Consider the following 22,316-nt stretch of genomic DNA (forward strand, 5'->3'; position numbering starts at 1 on the left):
TACTTGCATATTCAAATTTAATTCTTTCCCTATCATATTAAACATGCATACCAAGTGTTTGTGAAAAAGCCCATATGGCATTGTGCATTCTTAAATATTCTAGTCTTCTACTATAATGCCTGTTTTTCACAAAATCCTTATCATGTTTTATTAATTTGATATAATTGTCAATACAAACGTGATTGTTAATTTGTTACAAGTGATAATACATTTTTCGCAATTAATGCTTTATCTATGCTACTCATGCCTTTGCCGGCATGGCAATAAACATCTTGCATTTAATTGCCTTCATCTTTCTTACTATATTTCCACTAATGTCCAAATTACATGAAGTCGCGACCATGTGTTAACGACATCCTTCTTTACCTTGGCAAGTTCATCACTTGTACAGTCCCCTTCCTTGCTCTAACCCTTGGACTTACATGTACCTTTCTTTTTCTCTTTTAGGATGGCCACCAAAAAGGAAAAAGAGAAAGCCAATACTAAACCACTAGCAAGAAGAGGAACAAAAAGAGCATTGGCGGTAGAATCGCCCTCAACATCAGTCAAGCCTTCAACAAAGCGGGTCAAGAGGATAATTAAGGTTGAAGAAAAAGAGAAAGCCTTTCCAGCAAGGGATGCTACGCAGTTCACTAACCGCTACTGTGAGCAGATGTTCCCCATTCTAGCTGTAAGGAACTACAACAACGAGCACCTTCTTATCCTCCCTACCAACGTTGTTGATTTGGTGGAGCCCCGCATAGACAGAAGACAATGGGGTTTCTTACGAAAACAGCCACAGCAGGTCAATCTCTCATGGATAGTTGAATTCTACTCCAATTTTCACACGTCAACCCTGCAGTCTATCTATGTTTGTTAGAAGCAGGTCCCCATATCTGAGGGGGCCATTCAGTGAGCTTTAGATCTTCCCCTTGCTCTAGAAGAATTGGACGCATATCAAGAAGCCTCTTTTAAGCGCCAAAGATTCCAATTTGACTGGGACGACGTCCTTAGAGTATAGCACTACCTGGCAGCCACTAGATCTATGGATACCATCAATCCCGACCTAAGGGCATCTCGGCTTCAGCACTTACCTTGGAGGCTCACATGTGGACACAGATTATGTCCCACTACGTCTTTCCAAGCACTCACGAGTCCTCCTTCACTACAGACATGGCTGTTCTCATCTGGTGTATCCTTATAGACTAGTCTCTCAACTTACCAAGACACATCCAGCAAGCCATGGGACACGTACAGATTGCGGGTAACCTTCCCTTTCCCGCATTGGTTTCAGATCTAGTCTTGGCAGCCGGAGTCTCCTACAGAGATAGAGACACCAGGGCCATAATTTCACGGGATGATCAGTATGTACCCAGCGGGAAGTATATCAGACCCCAAGCAATCACAACCAGCCAGACTAAAAACCCGGCCAGAGATACCCCTTCTCCTCCCACATCACAAGCACCTTCAATAAATCAGCTGCTCCTTCAAATACTTCAGAGGTTAGACTGGCAAGACTGGCAGATGGAACGCATGGAGTGCTGTAACAAGTGCCAATTCACATACCTCAAGAAGCTGATTGTTGGGAACCACACACCTGAAGAAGACCCAGACACTCCGAACTCCACATAACCTACCAGCAACGGGGCCATGACGACCCCGACTGTGGAGATGCTGCTACTAGCCCCCCTTTGTTCCTGATTGATGGCACCGAGGACGGTGCAAAGTTTTAAGTGTGGGGAGGTTGGTCAATACCTAACTTTCGGAGGTAATCTTTCTTTCTCAACACCAGTAGGTTATTTTTTTTTTCTCTTTCTTCTGTTAGATAGGATAGATTGTATAGTAATAAGTATTTGCATACATGCCCTACTTGGTTGAAAAATAATAAGTTCCTTTCAAGGACCCTATTTTTGAAAATTTCACTAATTCAAACCAAAATCCTATGTCAAACTTTTTTGAAGACTGTAATTTGGAACATAGTTTAGAGCTAGAACACACAATCTGTGAGATTTGAGCCTAATTGTATGGTTATATTATTTAACCATTATTTTTATTCTTATATGTTTTCTCTCCTCTATGATTGCAATCTATGGTTTGTTCCATTCTATATGTCCATTGTCTAATGCATGCATGCATATGTGTGATTGAGGCCATCATTTGTTATTAGCTCACTATCCTAAATGGTCTACCGTTCTAATTACCCTTGTTTGCCACTTTGAGCCTATATATCCCCTATGTTCTTTATATTACCACATCATTGGCCTTAAGCGGAAAAACAAGTAATTACCTGAGTTGAATCTTTGGTTAGCTTAAGATAGAGATTGTGTGCCAATTAAGTGTGGGAAACTATAGGGACTTGAGTTCATAAGGATGTGTATTGCTTAATTAATAAATATTAAAAGTATGAATGCTACTCATGTGAAATTATGAGAACCAAATGCATTGATGTTATAATGCTCTCTCTCAAAACAAAAAAAATTATGTCTCAGTTTAATTTTAGGGGAATGAAAGCACCCCAATGATAAGTTTAATAAAAAGATCAATGCATATGAGGTAAAACAAAAGAACATTTAAATGCATGAGTAGGTGCAACATACAAAGTGAGATTATGGGTATTTAGGCATGATTTTAGAAGCATGGGGAGTGTGTGTGTGTGTGAGGTGAGAACTTAGGATAATCAAGGATTCAATTTTCAGCTCACTTGGTCATACATGTAACCTCACCCTTACCTAAGCCCCATTACAACCTTAAGAAATACCTCATGATGTTTGCATGTGTGTATTAGATATTTGTTGATTGGTTAGATGAAGAACAAGGTTCTAGAAAGCATGAACGGATGAGACTAGAGTGGATTACCCTATACACCTGAGTGACTAGAGTGCATATTGATAAACCCCAATTTGATGGTTTATCTTGTATTGAATTTAGAGTGTTTTGACAACCTTTTCTCACATTTAACCTATGAATTAGCATGGTTTTGTAATCTCTCCCGTATTTGTGCTTAAGTGCAAAAACATGCTTTTTAAGCCTTATTTTGATGAATTCTAATTCCTCTTTTGATTCCATAAGATGCCTTGATGTGTTTGCTAGTAATTCCAGGATTGAAACAGGCTAGGCATGGATCAAAGGGAGCAAGGAAGGAAGCATACAAGTGGAGAGAAGCATGAAAAGTCAAAGAAGTGAAATCGGCCAAGCACGCGCACGTGCACAAGGCGCTCGCGCGCACAAGGCGCTTGCGCGCACATTGCAGAATCGGCCAGGGGCGCGCACGCGTACCGTGCATGCACGCGTACCATGCGTGCACGCGTCGTAGTCCGCACATGACTTCATTAAAGCAACACGTGCCTGGCGATTTGGAAGGGTTTCTGAACCCATTTTGGCACCAATTGCTGATAGAAAGGAATAAAAGGATCAAGGATTGAAGGGGAAGACATCTTGGAATCATTTTTAGCATCATTAGGATTAGGATTAGTTAGTTTTAGAGAGAGAAGATCTCACTTCTCTCTAGAATTAGGATTAGGTTTAGGTTAATCTCTCTTCTTAGATCTAGGTTTAATTCATGCCTTAATTCACTTTTCCTTTATCAGTTCTTACTCTTCTCATCTTCCTCTTTCTAGTTATGTGCTTTAATAATTGTAATTCTTCATCTTGTTTTGGATAGATTGTTGTTCCTTTATTTTCTTTCAACGGTGCCATTTTGATGATATCAGAGTTGCTAAGTCAGAGTGGCTCTGCTTAGAACAGTTTTGGCATCTCACTTTATCCTTTGAAGTTCAGAATGATTGGCTTCTATAGGAACTCAGAATCCAGATAGTGTTATTGATTCTCCTAGTTAAGTATGTTGATTCTTGAACACAGCTACTTCATGAGTCTTGGCCGTGGCCCAAAGCACTCTATTTTCCAATATTACTACCGGATACATCCATGCCACAGACACATAACTGGGTGAACCTTTTCAGATTGTGACTCAGCTTTGCTAGAGTCCCCAATTAGAGGTGTCTAGGGTTCTTAAGCACACTCTTTTTGCTTCGGATCATGACTTTAACCGCTCAGTCCCAAGTTTTCACTTGACACCTTCACGCCACAAGCACATGGTTAGGGACAGCTTGGTTTAGCCGTTTAGGCCAAAATGTTATTCCTGTAGGCCCTCCTATCCACTAATGCTCAAAGCCTTGGATCCTTTTTATTTTTACCCTTGCCTTTTGGTTTAAAGGGCTATTGGCTTTTTCTGCTTGCTCCTTTTTTTCTTTTTGAATTCACTGCTTTTTCTTGCTTCAAGAATCAATTTGATGATTTTTCAGATCCTCAGTAACATTTCTCCTTTTCCATCATTCTTTCAAGAGCCAACAATTTTAACATTCATGAACAACAAATTCAAAAAACATATGCACTGTTCAAGCATACATTCAGAAGTCAAAAGTATTGCCACCACATCAAAATAATTAATCTGTTATAAAATTCGAAATTCATGCAATTCTTCTCTTTTTCAATTAAGAACATTTTTCATTTAAGAAAGATGATGGATTCATAGGACATTCATAACTTTAAGGCATAGACACTAAGACACTAATAATCATAAGACACAAACATAAATAAAACATAGAGCATAATTTTTGAAAAACAGAAAAATAAAGAACAAGGAGATTAAAGAACGGGTCCACCTTAGTGATGGCGGGTTGTTCTTCCTCTTGAAGATCTTATATAGTGCTTGAGCTCCTCAATGTCTCTTCCTTGCCTTTGTTGTTCCTCTCTCATGATTCTTTGATCTTCTCTAATTTCATGGAGGAGGATGGAATGTTCTTGGTGCTCCACCCTTAGTTGTCCCATGTTGGAACTCAATTCTCCTAGGGAGGTGTTGATTTGCTCCCAATAGTTTTGTGGAGGAAAGTGCATCCCTTGAGGCATCTCAGGGATTTCATGATGAAGAATTTCCTCATGTCCATGAGTGGGATCTCTTGTTTGCATTGAGCTCCTTCCACACGGATATCCATGAGGACTTGGTCCAACCTTTGATTAAAGTTGACACCTTTTGAGTTTGAAAAGGGACCTCGGGGATCACCTTCTTCTTGGCCACAACTTCATAGAAGTGGTCTTGATGCACCCTTGAGATGAATCTCTCCATCTCCCATGACTCGGAGGTGGAAGCTTTTGCCTTCCCTTTCCTCTTTTTAGAGGTTTCTCCGGCCTTAGATGCCATAAATGGTTATGAAAAAATGAAAAGCAACGCTTTTACCACACCAAACTTAGAAGGTTTGCTCATCCTCGAGCAAAAGAAGAAAGAAGAGAGTAGAAGAAGAAGAAGAAAAAGAAAAGATGGAGGGGGCTTTGTGGTTCGACTAAGGGGGAGAAGTAGTGTTTAGGTTGTGTGAAAATGAAGGAGTGAAGAAGGGTTTATATAGGGGTGGAGAGGGGGGTAGGGTTCGGCCATTATGGGTGGGTTTGGGAGGGAAAGTGGTTTGAATTTGAATGGTGAGGTAGGTAAGGTTTTATGAATGATGGATGTGAGTGGTGAAGAGAATGGTGGGATTTGATAAGTGAGGGGTTTTTGGGGAAGAGGTATTGAGGTGATTGGTGAATGGGTGAAGAAGAGAGAGTGGTGGGGTAGGTGGGGATCCTATGGGGTCCACAGATCCTGAGGTGTCAAGGATAGGTCATCCCTGCACCAAGTGGCGTGCAAAAATGATTAGATCAGAGACTATGGTTAGAAAATTTTCATCTTGTGGTTGAAAATTTTCATATATTGGAGGTGGTTCATCTTGGTAATAATGTGGAGGAGGTGGCTCTTGAAAATGTTGATGTTGGAATTGTGGTGGCTCTATATGTGGTTCATATGGCTCATATGGTTGTTGGTAGGATGGATGTGGATTGGGGTCATATGAAGGTGGTTGGTAAGAAGGGGCTTGTGAGTATGGTTAAGAGTTATGTTGAGGATATGGTTCATAGGCATATGGTGGTGGTTCTTGAAAGTCACAAGGTGATTCACCATAGCCATTGGATTGATATGCATCATAGAATGGCTCTTCTTCATAGTGCATTGGTGGAGGTTGTTGCCAAGAAGATTGATCATATGCATATGCCTCCTCCCACCTTTGATTGTTCCATCCTTGATACACATCTTCATTGTAATCTCCACTTCCTACGACATAGTTGTAATCACACTCATAGCCAAAATGAGAATTCATGATAGTAAGAGAGGGCAAAAAACAAAAAAAATAGTACCAAATAAAGAGAACAAACTAAAAACTAACAAAGAAGCAAAAAGTAAACATATTCACAATATTCACATATATACAATAACCAATAATATAACACCATTGCAATTCCCTGGCAACGGCGCCATTTTGATGATTGGATTTTTGACGGTTTAGAATTTCACTAATGAATTCTCGTTGTAAAATATAGTTTCTAAACCAAACAATAATCCTTTCATACAAAAAGTTGTTTGTCACTAGTACAAACCCCTAAAATTTATAAACCGAAGTATTGGACCTCGGGTCGTTCTCTCTAGGAATTGTAATGAAGTGTCTTGTTATTGGTTGTGAGTTATATTTGGGGTTTTTAAGATTTTATACAAGAAATATAAATGGCAAGGAAATAAACTAACAACTAACAAAGCTCTTGGCAAGATATGAGTATTAGAAGTCCTATCCTAGTTATCCTCCTCAATTGTGATAACAAATTGTCCATTACTCCCACTTAGTTAACCTCTAATCATGGAGGAAAGTCAAGTGGATGAATCAATTTGATTCCTCAAGTCCTAATCAACTCCTAAAGGAATGACTAGCTTTAAAGGCAGTCAAATCAATTAGCAATCTCTAATTATCAATCAACAAAGGAATTAGATAACTCAAGAGTCACTAATTACTCTACCTAGGCCAAGAGGAACAAAACCTACACTAAAATCTAACCAAGCATTTCATCAAACACTTGGAGGGCATAAAAGGAAAGCATAGTAAATCAACAACAAGAACAAGATCTAACAACAATTATTGCAAAGAATTAACAACAACAATTCAAGGAAACCACAATTATCATGAATTACCTCAAATTGCATTATTGAAAGAGGAAATAAAAGAACAACAATCTATCCATAACAAGATGAAGAATTATAAGAAGTAAAGTACATAACTAGAGAGAGGAAGATGAGAAGAGTAAGAATTGATAGAGGAGGAGTGAATCAAAACATGAATTAAACCTAGATCTAAGAAGAGAGGTTAACCTAAACCTAATCCTAATTCTAGAGAGAAGTGAGAGCTTCTCTCTCTAAAACTAACTAATCCTAATCCTAATGATGCTAAAAAATGATTCCAAGATGTCTTCCCCTTCAATCCTTGATCCTTTTATTCCTTTCTATCAGCAATTGGCGCCAAAATGGGTTCAGAAACCCTTCCAATTCGCCAAGCACGTGTTGCTTTAATGAAGTCATGTGCGGACTGCGACGTGTGCGCACACGGTACGCGTGCGCGCCCCTGGCCAATTCTGCAATGTGCGCACGAGCGCCTTGTGCGCGTGCGCGTGCTTGGCCGATTTCACTTCTTTGGCTTTTCATGCTTCTCTCCACTTGTATGCTTCCTTCCTTGCTCCCTTTGATCCATGCCTAGCCTATTTCAATCCTGGAATTACTAGCAAACACATCAAGGCATCTTATGGAATTAAAAGAGGAATTAAAATTCATCAAAATAAGGCTTAAAAAGCATGTTTTTACACTTAAGCTCAAATACGGGAGAGATTACAAAACCATGCTAATTCATAGGTTAAATGTGAGAAAAGGTCGTCAAAACATTCTAAATTCAATACAAGATAAACCGTCAAATTGGGGTTTATCAACCTCCCCACACTTAAACCTTAGCATGTCCTCATGCTAAAATAAGAAGGAACTAAGGGGTATGACATTTATTAATATGCAACTAAACTATATGAGCCTATCTAAATGCAACTACCTAAAGTGAATGCAAATGCTTAGTTCAAACAAATCAATTCCCAAGAGAACATGTGTAGGCACAAGAACTAGAGCGATAGGGATCAAGTCCAAACCACAATTGTATTGAATTATCAAAAAGAGTTGTAGACTTGCATGAATATAGATCATATGGGTGAATACATGTGATTGAACTTTTGAACCCTCACCGGATGTGTATCCGCTCTATTCACTCAAGTGTTTAAGGGTTAATTCACTCAATTCTCTTCTAATCATGCTTTCCAAAAATTGATTTTCTTCTAACAATCAACACTTATTCAATGCATGCATACATTCATCATGAGGTCTTTTCTTTAGGTTGTAATGGGGTTAGGGTCAAGGTAGGATCATTTATGGTTAAGTGGACTAGAGTTTAGATCTTGGATTAGCATAGACTTTCCCACCTAACCTATATAATGACCTATACAAATTCAAACTACTCTAACTACCCATTTTGATGATTGGATTTTTGGCGGTTTAGAATTTCACTAATGAATTCTCGTTGTAAAGTATAGTTTCTAAACCAAACAATAATCCTTTCATACAAAAAGTTATTTGTCACTAGTACAAACCCCTAAAACTTATAAACCGAAGTATTGGACCTCGGGTCGTTCTCCCTAGGAATTGTAATGAAGTGTCTTGTTATTCGTTGTGAGTTATATTTGGGGTTTTTAAGATTTTATACAAGAAATATAAATGGCAAGGAAATAAACTAACAACTAACAAAGCTCTTGGCAAGATATGAGTACTAGAAGTCCTATCCTAGTTATCCTCCTTAATTGTGATAACAAATTGTCCATTACTCCCACTTAGTTAACCTCTAATCATGGAGGAAAGTCAAGTGGATGAATCAATTTGATTCCTCAAGTCCTAATCAACTCCTAAAGGAATGACTAGCTTTAGAGGCAGTCAAATCAATTAGCAATCTCTAATTATCAATCAACAAAGGAATTAGATAACTCAAGAGTCACTAATTACTCTACCTAGGCCAAGAGGAACAAAACCTACACTAAAATCCAACAAAGCATTTCATCAAATACTTGGAAGGCATAAAAGGAAAGCATAGTAAATCAACAACAAGAACAAGATCTAACAACAAGTATTGCAAAGAATTAACAACAACAATTCAAGGAAACCACAATTATCATGAATTACCTCAAATTGCATTATTGAAAGAGGAAATAAAAGAACAACAATCTATCCATAACAAGATGAAGAATTATAAGAAGTAAAGTACATAACTAGAGAGAGGAAGATGAGAAGAGTAAGAATTGATAGAGGAGGAGTGAGTCAAAGCATGAATTAAACCTAGATCTAAGAAGAGAGGTTAACCTAAATCTAATCCTAATTCTAGAGAGAAGTGAGAGCTTCTCTCTCTAAAACTAACTAATCCTAATCCTAGTGATGCCAAAAAATGATTCCAGGATGTCTTCCCCTTCAATCCTTGATCCTTTTATTCCTTTCTATCAGCAATTGGCGCCAAAATGGGTTCAGAAACCCTTCCAAATCGCCAGGCACGTGTTGCTTTAATGAAGTCATGTGTGGACTGCAACGCGTGTGAGCACGGTACGCGTGCGCGCCCCTGGCCGATTCTGCAATGTGCGCGCGAGCGCCTTGTGCGCGTGCGCGTGCTTGGCTGATTTCACTTCTTTGACTTTTCATGCTTCTCTCCACTTGTATGCTTCCTTCCTTATGGAATTACTAGCAAACACATCAAGGCATCTTATGGAATCAAAAGAGGAATTAGAATTCATCAAAATAAGGCTTAAAAAGCATGTTTTTTACACTTAAGCACAAATACGGGAGAGATTACAAAACCATGCTAATTCATAGGTTAAATGCAAGAAAAGGTCATCAAAATACCCTAAATTCACTACTAGATAAACCGTCAAATTGGGGTTTATCACATATACGCCCCTAGTGAGGGTTCAAGCTTGACTCTATGTTCCTGGCTTTCATGAGCTATCTCCTTACAAGTTTGCTTGTTGGTGCACGAAATTGTGATCTCAATGGCACCAACAACTTGGTACGCACAATTGTAATCTCAACTCTTTTTCACAACTTTGCACAACTAACCAGTAAGTGCACTGGGTCGTCCAAGTAATAAACCTTACGTGAGTAAGGGTCGATCCCACGGAGATTGTCAGCTTGAAGCAAGCTATAGTCATCTTGTAAATATTAGTCAGGCGGATTCAAATGGTTATAGAGTTTTGATAATTAAAATATAAATAAATATAAAATAAAGATAGAGATACTTATGCAATTGATGAGCGGATAATTTATACGCTTTTTGGCATTATTTTTAGTATGTTTTTAGTATGTTTTAGTTAGTTTTTATTATATTTTTATTATTTTTTATTTAAAATTCACTTTTCTGGGCTTTACTATGAGTTTGTGTGTTTTTCTGTGATTTCAGGAATTTTCTGGCTGAAATTGAGGGACCTGAGCAAACTGGCACAAAAGCTGGCATTTAACTCCAAGAAAAGGCTCTACACATAGAAGCTTCAATGCTTAGCCTAAAAACACACCAAGTGGGCCCAGAAGTGGATTTTTATGTCATTTACTCATTTCCGTAAACCCTAAGCTACTAGTCCTCTATAAATAGGACCTTTTTGCTATTGTAATAGGCATCTTTTGATCAATTTAGATCTTAGGATCATCTTTGAACGTCTAGTTCTTAGATCATGGGGGCTGGCCTCTCGGTGATTCCTAGACCTTGTTCTTATGTATTTTCAACGGTGGAGTTTCTACACACCATAGATTAAGGTGTGGATCTCTGCTGTACCTCGAGTATTAATGCAATTACTATTGTTCTTCTATTCAATTCAGCTTATTCTTGTTCTAAGATATTCATTTGCACCCAAGAACATGATGAATGCGATGATTATGTGACGCTCATCATCATTCTCACTTATGAACGCGTGCCTGACAACCACTTCCGTTCTACATGCAAACAAGGCTTGAGTGGATATCTCTTGGATTCTTTAATTAGAATCTTCGTGGTATAAGCTAGAATTGATGGCGGCATTCTTGAGAATCCGGAAGGTCTAAACCTTGTCTGTGATATTCTGAGTAGGATTCAAGGATTGAATGACTGTGACGAGCTTCAAACTCGTGATTGTGGGGTGTTAGTGATAGACGTAAAAGAATGACTCGATTCTATTCCGACATGATCGAGAACCGACAGATGAATAGCCGTGCTGTGACAGAGCGCGTTGAACATTTTCACTGAGAGGACGGGACTGTAGCCATTGACAACGGTGATGCCCAACATACAACTTGCCATGGAAAGGAGTAAGAAGGATTGGATGAAGACAGTAGGAAAGCAGAGAGACGGAAGGGACAAAGCATCTCCATACGCTTATCTGAAATTCTCACTAATGAATTACATGAGTATCTCTATCTTTATTTTATGTTTTATTTATCTTTTAATTATCAATCCTCCATAACCATTTGAATCCGCCTGACTGAGATTTACAAGATGACATTAGCTTACTTCATACCAACAATCTCCGTGGGATTGACCCTTACTCGCGTAAGGTTTATTACTTGGACGACCCAGTGCACTTGCTGGTTAGTTGTGCGAAGTTGTGATAAAGAGTTGAGATTGCAATTGAGCGTACCATGTTGATGGCGCCATTGATGATCACAATTTCGTGCACCAAGTTTTTGGCGCCGTTGCCGGGGATTGTTTGAGTTTGGACAACTGACGGTTCATCTTGTTGCTTAGATTAGGTATTTTTCTTCAGAATTTTTAAGAATGAATTCTAGAGTTTCAAGGTGATGTTCTTATCATCACCAAAGCTGATTGATTTTCATCAAGTAAGCTCTTGAATGTAATGTCCTGCTAAAGCTTGGCTAGCCATGTCTAATCTTTTTAGACTAAAGCTTTAGACTAACATTGCATGATTCCTGGAATTCTTATTAAAAATTTTGAATCTCTTTATTTTCTTTTCCATATAATTTTCAAAAAATCCAAAAAAATTACAAAGTCATAAAAATCAAAAATATTTTATGTTTCTTGTTTGATTCTAGTGTCTCATTTTAAGTTTGGTGTCAATTGCATGTTTCTGTTCTTCTTGAATTTTTTCGAATTCATTCATGTGTCTTCATTGATCTTCAAGTTGTTCTTGATGATTTACTTGCTCTGATCTTTAAATTCTCTTGTCTTGTGTGTTTTGTTGTTTCTCATATGCATTCTCAATTTGTTAGTGTCAGTAGTATACAAACTTCTAAGTTTGGTGTCTTGCATGCATTGTTTATTTGATTTTAGTTGCATTTTGATTATTCCTCATCATTAAAAATCCAAAAACATTTTCAAAAGTGTGTCTTTTCTAGTCAATAATACAGAGAATTGAAGATTCAGAATGTACAGCAGAGGAATCACACAGAAAAAGCTGGGCGTTCAAAACGCCCAATGAAGAAGGAAAACTGGCGTTTAAACGCCCTGGCTGGGCGTTTAACGCCCAAAAGGGTAGCATTTTGGGCGTTAAACGCCAAAATGGATACCATTCTGGGCGTTTAACACCAGGATGGCACAAGAGGGAAGATTTTGTTTTTAATTCAAATTTTTTTCAAATTTCATAATTTTTCAAAATCAAATCTTTTTCAAACCATATCTTTTCAATCATGTCTTTTCAAAATCAATTTCTTTCCATTTTTCAAAAATACTTGCTAACAATTAATGATTTGATTCAACATTTCAAGTATGTTGCCTTTTCTGTTGAGAAAGGTTTAATGTCTGAAGCATATCTTTTAAATTTCTTGTTAGCCAAGTCATTAATTTTAAAAATCAAATCTTTTTAAATTATTTTTCAATCATATCTTTTCAATCATATCTTGTTAAAACCATAACTTTTTAATCATATCTTCTTAGTCACATCTTTTTCAAAATTAATTTTCAATCATATCTTTTTGATTTCTAATTTCAAGATCTTTTTCAAAATCACTTTATTTCTTTCCCACCTTTAATTTTCGAAAGTTCTTCCCCTCTTCTCACATCCTTCTAATTATGGACTAACACTCCTCCTCAATGCACAATTCGAACTCTATCACTCTTGATATGTTCGAATTCTTCTACCTCCTCCTTCTATTCTTCTTTTCCTCTGACACCTCAAGGAATCTCTATACTGTGACATAGAGGATTCCATATTTTCTTGTTCTCTTCTCTTTCATATGAGCAGGAACAAAGACAAAAGCATTCTTGTTGAGGCTAACCCTGAACCTGAAAGGACCTTGAAGCGAAAGCTAAGAGAAGCTAAAGCACTACTCTCTATAGAGGACCTAGCAGAAATCTTCAAACAAGAAGAAGACATGGCAGCCGAAAACAACAACAATGCCAACAATGCAAGAAAGGTGCTGGGTGACTTTACTGCACCTACTCCTGACTTCTATGGGAGAAGCATCTCTATCCCTGCCATTGGAGCAAACAACTTTGAGCTTAAGCCTCAATTAGTTTCTCTAATGCAACAGAATTGCAAGTTTCATGGACTTCCATTGGAAGATCCTCATCAATTTTTAGCTGAGTTCTTGCAAATCTGTGACACTGTCAAGACCAATGGGGTTGACCCTGAGGTCTACAGACTTATGCTATTCCCTTTTGCTGCAAGAGACAGAGCTAGGATATTGTTGGATTCACAACCTAAAGAAAGCCTGAACTCTTGGGAAAAGCTAGTCAATGCCTTCTTGGCAAAGTTCTTTCCACCTCAAAAATTCAGTAAGCTTAGAGTGAAAGTCCAAACCTTCAGACAGAAGGAAGGTGAATCCCTCCATGAAGCTTGGGAAAGATACAAACAATTGATCAGAAAGTGTCCTTCTGACATGCTTTCTAAATGGAGTATCATAGGTATCTTCTATGATGGTCTGTCTGAACTGTCCAAGATGTCATTGGATAGCTCTGCTAAAGGATCTCTTCATCTGAAGAAGACGCCTGAAGAAGCTCAAGAACTCATTGAAATGGTTGCAAATAACCAATTCATGTACACTTCTGAAAGGAATCCTGTGAACAATAGGACGAATAAGAAGAAAGGAGTTCTTGAGATTGATACTCTGAATGCCATATTGGCTCAGAACAAAATATTGACTCAGCAAGTCAATATGATTTCTCAAAGTCTGTTTGGAATGCAAGCTGCACCATGCAGTACTAAGGACACTTCATCTGAAGAAGAAGCTTATGATCCTAAGAACCCATCAATAGAAGAGGTGAATTACATGGGAGAACCCTATGGAAACACCTATAATCCTTTATGGAGAAATCACCCAAATCTCTTATAGAAGGATCAACAGAGACCTCAACAAGGTTTCAACAACAATAATGGTGGAAGAAACAGGTTTAGCAATGGCAAGCCTTTTCCATCATCTTCTCAGCAACAGACAGAGAATTCTAAGCAGAGCCACTCTGACTTAGCAACCATGGTCTCTAATCTAATCAAAACCACTCAAAGTTTCATTACTGAAACAAGGTCCTCCATTAGAAACTTGGAGGCACAAGTGGGTCAGCTGAGTAAGAGAGTTACTGAACTCCCTCCTAGCACTCTTCCAAGCAATACAGAAGAGAATCCAAAAGGAGAGTGTAAGGCCATCAACATGGCCGAAATTGGAGAGGAGGAAGAGGCAGTGATCGCCACTGAGGAAGACCTTAATGGACGTCCACTGGCCTCCAATGTGATCCCTAATGAGAAACCATGGGAATCTGAGGCTCACACTGAGACCATAGAGATTCCATTGGATTTACTTCTGCCATTCATGAGCTCTGATGAGTATTCTTCCTCTGAAGAGGACGAAGATGCCACTAAAGAGCAAGTTGCTAAGTACCTTGGAGCAATCATAAAACTAAATGACAGGTTATTTGGTAATGAGACTTGGGAGGATGAACCTCCTTTGCTCACCAAAGAACTGGATGACTTGACTAGGCAGAGATTACCTCAAAAGAGACAGGACCCTGGGAAGTTCTCAATACCTTGTACAATAGGCACCATGACCTTCAAGAAGGCTCTATGTGACCTAGGGTCAAGCATAAACCTCATGCCTCTCTCTGTAATGGAGAAGTTAGGGATCTTTGAGGTACAAGCTATAAGAATCTCACTAGAGATGGCAGACAATTCAAGAAAACAAGCTTATGGACTTGTAGAGGATGTTCTGGTAAAGATTGAAGACCATTACATCCCTGCTGATTTCATAGTCCTAGAGACTGGGAAGTGCATGGATGAATCCATCATCCTTGGCAGACCCTTCCTAGCCACAACAAAGGCTGTGATTGATGTTGACAGAGGAGAATTGATCATTTAAGTGAATGAAGAATCCTTTGTGTTTAAGGCTCAAGGATATCCCTCTGTAACCATGGAGAGGAAGCATGAAGAGCTTCTCTCAAAGCAGAGTCAAATAGAGCCCCCACAGTCAAACTCTAAGTTTGGTGTTGGGAGGCCACAACCAAATTCTAAGTTTGGTGTTGAACCCCCACATTCAAACTCTAAGTTTGGTGTTGGGAAGTTCCAACATTGCTCTGAACATCAGTGAGGCTCCATGAGAGCCCACTGTCAAGCTACTGACATTAAAGAAGCGCTTGTTGGGAGGCAACCCAATGTTATATTTATCTATTTTCCTTTTGTTATTTTATGTTTTCTGTAGGTTGATGATCATGTGAAGTCACAAAAACAATTGAAAAAGAAAAACAGAATGAAAAATAGAATGAAAAATAGCACACCCTGGAGGAAAAACTTGCTGGCATCTAAACGCCAGTAAGGGCAGCAAATGGGCGTTTAACGCCCAGTCTGGCACCATTCTGGGCGTTTAACGCCAGAAAGGGGCACCAGACTGGCGTTTAACGCCAGGAATGGGCAAGAAGCTGGCGTTAAATGCCAGAAAGGGGCAGCAGCCCGGCGTTTAATGCCAGGATTGGCAGAAAAGGCATTTTTGCATGCCACTTGGTGCAGGGATGACCTATCCTTGACACCTCAGGATCTGTGGACCCCACAGGATCCCCACCTACCCCACCACTCTCTCTCTTCTTCACCCATTCACCAATCACCTCAACACCATTCTATGTTTGGTGTGGTAAAAGCGTTGCTTTTCGTTTTTCCATAACCATTTATGGCATCTAAGGCCGGAGAAACCTCTAAAAAGAGGAAAGGGAAGGCAAAAGCTTCCACCTCCGAGTCATGGGAGATGGAGAGATTCATCTCAAGGGTGCATCAAGACCACTTCTATGAAGTTGTGGCCAAGAAGAAGGTGATCCCCGAGGTCCCTTTAGAAACTCAAAAAAGGTCAACTTTAATCAAAGGTTGGACCAAGTCCTCATGGATATCTGTGTGGAAGGAGCTCAATGCAAACAAGAGATCCCACTCATGGACATTAGGAAATTCCTCATCATGAAATCCCTGAGATGCCTCAAGGGATGCACTTTCCTCCACAAAACTATTGGGAGCAAATCAACACCTCCCTAGGAGAATTGAGTTCCAACATGGGACAACTAAGGGTGGAGCACCAAGAACATTCCATCCTCCTCCATGAAATTAGAGAAGATCAAAGAATCATGAGAGAGAAGAATTGAAAAATGTTTTTAATTGAAAAAGAGAAGAATTGCATGAATTTCAAATTTTATAACAGATTAATTATTTTGATGTGGTGACAATACTTTTGACTTCTGAATGTATGCTTGAACAGTGCATATGTCTTTTGAATTTATTGTTCATGAATGTTAAAATTGTTGGCTCTTGAAAGAATGATGGAAAAGGAGAAATGTTACTGAGGATCTGAAAAATCATCAAATTGATTCTTGAAGCAAGAAAAAGCAGTGAATTCAAAAAAAAAAGAGCAAGCAGAAAAAAGCCAATAGCCCTTTAAACCAAAAGGCAAGGGTAAAAATAAAAAGGATCCAAGGCTTTGAGCATTAGTGGATAGGAGGGCCTACAGGAATAACATTCTGGCCTAAATGGCTAAACCAAGCTGTCCCTAACCATGTGCTTGTGGCGTGAAGGTGTCAAGTGAAAACTTGAGACTGAGCGGTTAAAGTCGTGATCCGAAGCAAAAAGAGTGTGCTTAAGAACCCTGGACACCTCTAATTGGGGACTCTAGCAAAGCTGAGTCACAATCTGAAATGGTTCGCCCAGTTATGTGTTTGTGGCATGGATGTATCCGGTAGTAATACTGGAAAACAGAGTGCTTTGGGCCACGGCCAAGACTCATGAAGTAGCTGTGTTCAAGAATCAACACACTTAACTAGGACAATCAATAACACTATCTGGATTCTGAGTTCCTATAGAAGCCAATCATTCTGAACTTCAAAGGATAAAGTGAGATGCCAAAATTGTTCAGAGGCAAAAAGCTAAAAGCCCCGCTCATCTAATTAATAGTGATCTTCATAGATGTTTTTGGAATTCATTGTATATTCTCTTCTTTTTATCCTATTGATTTTCAGTTGCTTGGGGACAAGCAACAATTTAAGTTTGGTGTTGTGATGAGCGGATAATTTATACGCTTTTTGGCATTGTTTTTAGTATATTTTTAGTATGTTTTAGTTAGTTTTTATTATATTTTTATTAGTTTTTATTTAAAATTCACTTTTCTGGGCTTTACTATGAGTTTGTGTGTTTTTCTGTGATTTCAGGTATTTTCTGGTTGAAATTGAGGGACCTGAGCAAAAATCTGATTCAGAGGCTGAAAAGGACTGCAGATGCTGTTGGATTCTGACCTCCCTGCACTCGAAGTGGATTTTCTGGAGCGACAGAAGCCCAATTGGTGCTCTCTCAATTGTGTTGGAAAGTAGACATCCTGGGATTTCAAGCAATATATAATAGTTCATACCTTGCTCGAAATTTGATGGCCCAAACCGGCGTTTCAAATCAGCTCAAGACTGCCCAGCGTTAAACGATGGAACTGGCACAAAAATGGGAGTTAAACGCCCAAACTGGCACAAAAGCTGGCGTTTAACTCCAAGAAAGGTCTCTACACATAGAAGCTTTAATGCTCAGCCCAAACACACACCAAGTGGGCCCGGAAGTGGATTTTTATGTCATTTACTCATTTCTGTAAACCCTAAGCTACTAGTTCTCTATAAATAGGACCTTTTTGCTATTGTATTTGCCATCTTTTGATCAATTTAGATCTTAGGATCATCTTTGAACGTCTAGTTCTTAGATCATGGGGGCTGGCCTCTCGGCCATGCCTAGACCTTGTTCTTATGTATTTTCAACGATGGAGTTTCTACACACCATAGATTAAGGTGTGGAGCTCTGCTGTACCTCGAGTATTAATGCAATTACTATTGTTCTTCTATTCAATTCAGCTTATTCTTGTTCTAAGATATTCATTTGCACCCAAGAACATGATGAATGTGATGATTATGTGACGCTCATCATCATTCTTACTTATGAACGCGTGCCTGACAACCACTTCCGTTCTACATGCAAACAAGGCTTGAGTGGATATCTCTTGGATTCCTTAATCAGAATCTTCGTGGTATAAGCTAGAATTGATGGCGGCATTCTTGAGAATCCGGAAGGTCTAAACCTTGTCTGTGGTATTCTGAGTAGGATTCAAGGATTGAATGACTGTGACGAGCTTCAAACTCGTGATTGTGGGGCGTTAGTGACAGACGCAAAAGAATGACTGGATTTTATTCGACATGATCGAGAACCGACAGATGAATAGCCGTGCTGTGACAGAGTGCGTTGAACATTTTCACTGAGAGGACGGGACTGTAGCCATTGACAACGGTGATGCCCAACATACAGCTTGCCATGGAAAGGAGTAAGAAGGATTGGATGAAGACAGTAGGAAAGCAGAGAGACGGAAGGGACAAAGCATCTCCATACGCTTATCTGAAATTCTCACCAATGAATTACATAAGTATCTCTATCTTTATTTTATGTTTTATTTATCTTTTAATTATCAATCCTCCGTAACCATTTGAATCCGTCTGACTGAGATTTACAAGATGACCATAGCTTGCTTCATACCAACAATCTCCGTGGGATCGACCCTTACTCGCGTAAGGTTTATTACTTGGATGACCCAGTGCACTTGCTGGTTATTTGTGCGAAGTTGTGATAAAGAGTTGAGATTGTAATTGAGTGTACCATGTTGATGGCGCCATTGATGATCACAATTTCGTGCACCAGCAATTCATTGGTGGGAATTTCAGATAAGCGTATGGAGATGCGTTATTCCTTTTGAATCTTTGATTTCCTACTGCCTTCATCCAATCCTTCATACTCCTTTCTATAGCAAGCTGTATGTTGGGTATCACCGTTGTCAATGGCTACTTCCCATCCTCTCAGTGAAAATAGTCTTCTACGATTTCTGTACGGCTAAATAACTGTCGGATTTCTCGTCTCGGATGAAAAATACCATACACAGATATCGTATGGCTAATCAACTGTTGGTTCTCGATCGTGTAGGAATAGGATTTACTATCCTTTTGCGTCTGTCACTATGCCCTACAGTCACGAGTTTGAAGCTTGTCACAGTCATCCCATCCCAGATCCTACTCGGAATACCACAGACAAGATTTAGACTTTCCATATCTCAAAAATGCTGCCAATTGATTCTAGCCTATACCACGAAGATTCTAATCTCGGATTCAGATGCCCCATTGTCAGAGGGAAGTCGACGTGAATCGTTGATTAGAAACCCAAGAGATATACATTCAAGCTTGTTTTCATGTAGAACGGAAGTGGTTGTCAATCACGCGTTCATAAGTGAGAATGGTGATGAGTGTCACATAATCATCACATTCATCATGTTCTTGTGTGCTCTTAGAATAAGAATAAGCATGAATTGAATAGAAAAACAATAGTACTTTGCATTAATACTCGAGGAATAGCAGAGCTCCACACCTTAATCTATAGTGTATAGAAACTCCACCGTTAAAAATACATAAGTACAAGGTCTAGGCATGGCCGAATGGCCAGCCTCTCCAAATGGCATATGAATTCGAAAATAGGGAAAAAGACCTGATCCCAAGATCAAGGATGATCAAAAGATGTGAGTTCAATAGTAAAAAGTCCTATTTATACTAAAACTAGTTACTAGGATTACAGAAATGAGTAAATGATGCAGAAATCCACTTTCGGGCCCACTTGGTGTGTGCTTTGGCTTAGCATTGAAGCTTGTGTGTAAAGACTTTTCTTGGAGTTAAACACCAGTTTTTATGCCAGTTTGGGCGCTTAACTGCAGTTTTTATCCTGTTTCTGGCGTTTAACGCCAGAATAGGGCAGGAAGTTGGTGTTTGAACGCCAGTTTGCGTCGTCAAAACTCAAGCAAAGTATGGACTATTATATATACTTTCCAACGTAATTGAGAGCGTGCCATTTGGGTTTCTGTAGCTCCAAAATATCCATTTCGAGTACAGGGAGGTCAGAATCCAACAGCATCAGCAGTCCTTTTTCAGTCTCTGAATCATATTTTTGCTCAGGTCCCTCAATTTCAGCCAGAAAATACCTGAAATCACAGAAAAATACACAAACTCATAGTAAAATCCAGAAATGTGAATTTTGCTTAAAAACTAATAAAAATATACTAAAAAGTAGCTAGATCCTACTAAAACTTCCTAAAAACAATGCCAAAAAGCGTATAAATTATCCGCTCATCACTAGTCTTTTATTGTGTGGTTTGGATCAGTGGAATTTGATTTCTGTTTATCTTGGAGGACTTGTTTATTTTCTTAACTAAGTAGGCATAGACATTTCATTATATAGTTGCATTCATATGTATAGGTTGCATTGCATTGCATGAGTCCTATTGTCCCTATTCTATCTTTTTTATTTCCTTGAGCTTAGCATGAGGACATGCTAATGTGTATGTGTGGGGAGGTTGATAAACCGCTATTTTATAGTTTATCTTGTGCTCAATTGAGTGGTTTTATTAGATTCTTCCCACATTTATCCATGTAATTAGCATGTTATGCATTTGCCTTCCTAATCTAATACTATGATTGGAAACCTGCTTCCTAAGCCCTTAAATTGTTAGATTATAATCCCTCTCTATACCATTCGATGCAGTGATCTGTGTGTTCAGTGTTTTCAGGCTTTATAGGGCAAGAATGGCTTGGAGGATGGAGAAGAAGTTTGCAAAAATGCAAGGAGCGCAAGAAATAAAGGAGACAATCAGCGAGGAGCGACGCGCACGCATGGCTCACGCGTGCGCGTGAATTGGAGTTTGCTCAACAACGCATGCGCGTGCCTGATGCGTGCATGTGACAAGGAAAATTGCCAAACGACGCGCACGCATGAGTGACGTGTACGCATGACATGCGCGATCTGCAGAAATTTCAGAAAACACTGGGGGCAATTTTGGGCCAGCTTTAGACCCAGTTTTTGGCCCAGAAATGCAGACTAGAACTAGGGAATAGCAAAGACTCAAGACACATTCTCATTATGCATAGTTTTAGTTTTTAGATGGGAATCTTAGAGAGACATTACACTTCCTCTAGGTTTTCTTCACATTCATAGTTCTTAGAATTTTATTCCTTTTTGCTATTGATTTGGATATTGAGAAGAGTTGCTACCTCCGTTGAAGTTTCAGTTATTCCAGTTTGTTTCCTTTGTCCCTTAATTTTTCATATCTTTAATCCTTATTCAGAGTTACAATTGGATTGTTTTTAGAATTTATTAATGCAAAGAACCATTTTTACTTTTAATTAATTTTCAGTCATTGTTTATCATATCTTTCTTTTATTCCTCTCTTAATTCTCTGGAAATTATATTCATGTCAATGGAGTAGAACTCCCACATGACTTGGGGGTTGATCAAAAGGAGACCCTTGAGTTGGAATGCTCAAGCGATTAGTTAATTTTGAAGTTATTGGCTAATTCTCTATTTACTAACGCTAGTTCTTCCCAAGGGAGAGGATTAGTCCTTGCAAATAAGAGTTAGCTCAATCACTTTACTTTCCTTTATTTAGTAAAGGTTAACTAAGTGAAAATAACAACCTCTTGAAGCTACACTTGAGAAATTCCAACAGGATAGAACTTCCAATTAATCTACCCCCGGTCAAGGCTTTTTATTTGATTATATAAATTCTCAATCATTAATTTTTCTGTTCTTCAAATCTTAAAAATCCTTGGAAAACCTCTGATCAATAAAATATCACTCTTTTGTCAACTCGTTGGGAGACGACCTGGGATTCATACTCCCAATATTTTATTTCTAAATTTTGTGACAACTCTTTTAAATTGATACGCGGTATCTTCATTGGTTAAGAGCTATAATTGTAACGCTGTTTTCTTTATAAACTCTTAATCGGTGATTTTTCGTACGTCATTAATGGCTAGCATTTTTTTGAGTCGACTTGACTTGATTCTTATCAGCACTTGTCACTTTTTGTAACAAGCACCTTATACATGTGATTATTTCATTATTCTTAAGGATGAATAAGTAGTCTA

The sequence above is a fragment of the Arachis hypogaea genome, chromosome 6 (genome assembly GCF_003086295.3).
Source record: "Arachis hypogaea cultivar Tifrunner chromosome 6, arahy.Tifrunner.gnm2.J5K5, whole genome shotgun sequence".
Taxonomy (NCBI): Eukaryota; Viridiplantae; Streptophyta; class Magnoliopsida; order Fabales; family Fabaceae; genus Arachis; species Arachis hypogaea.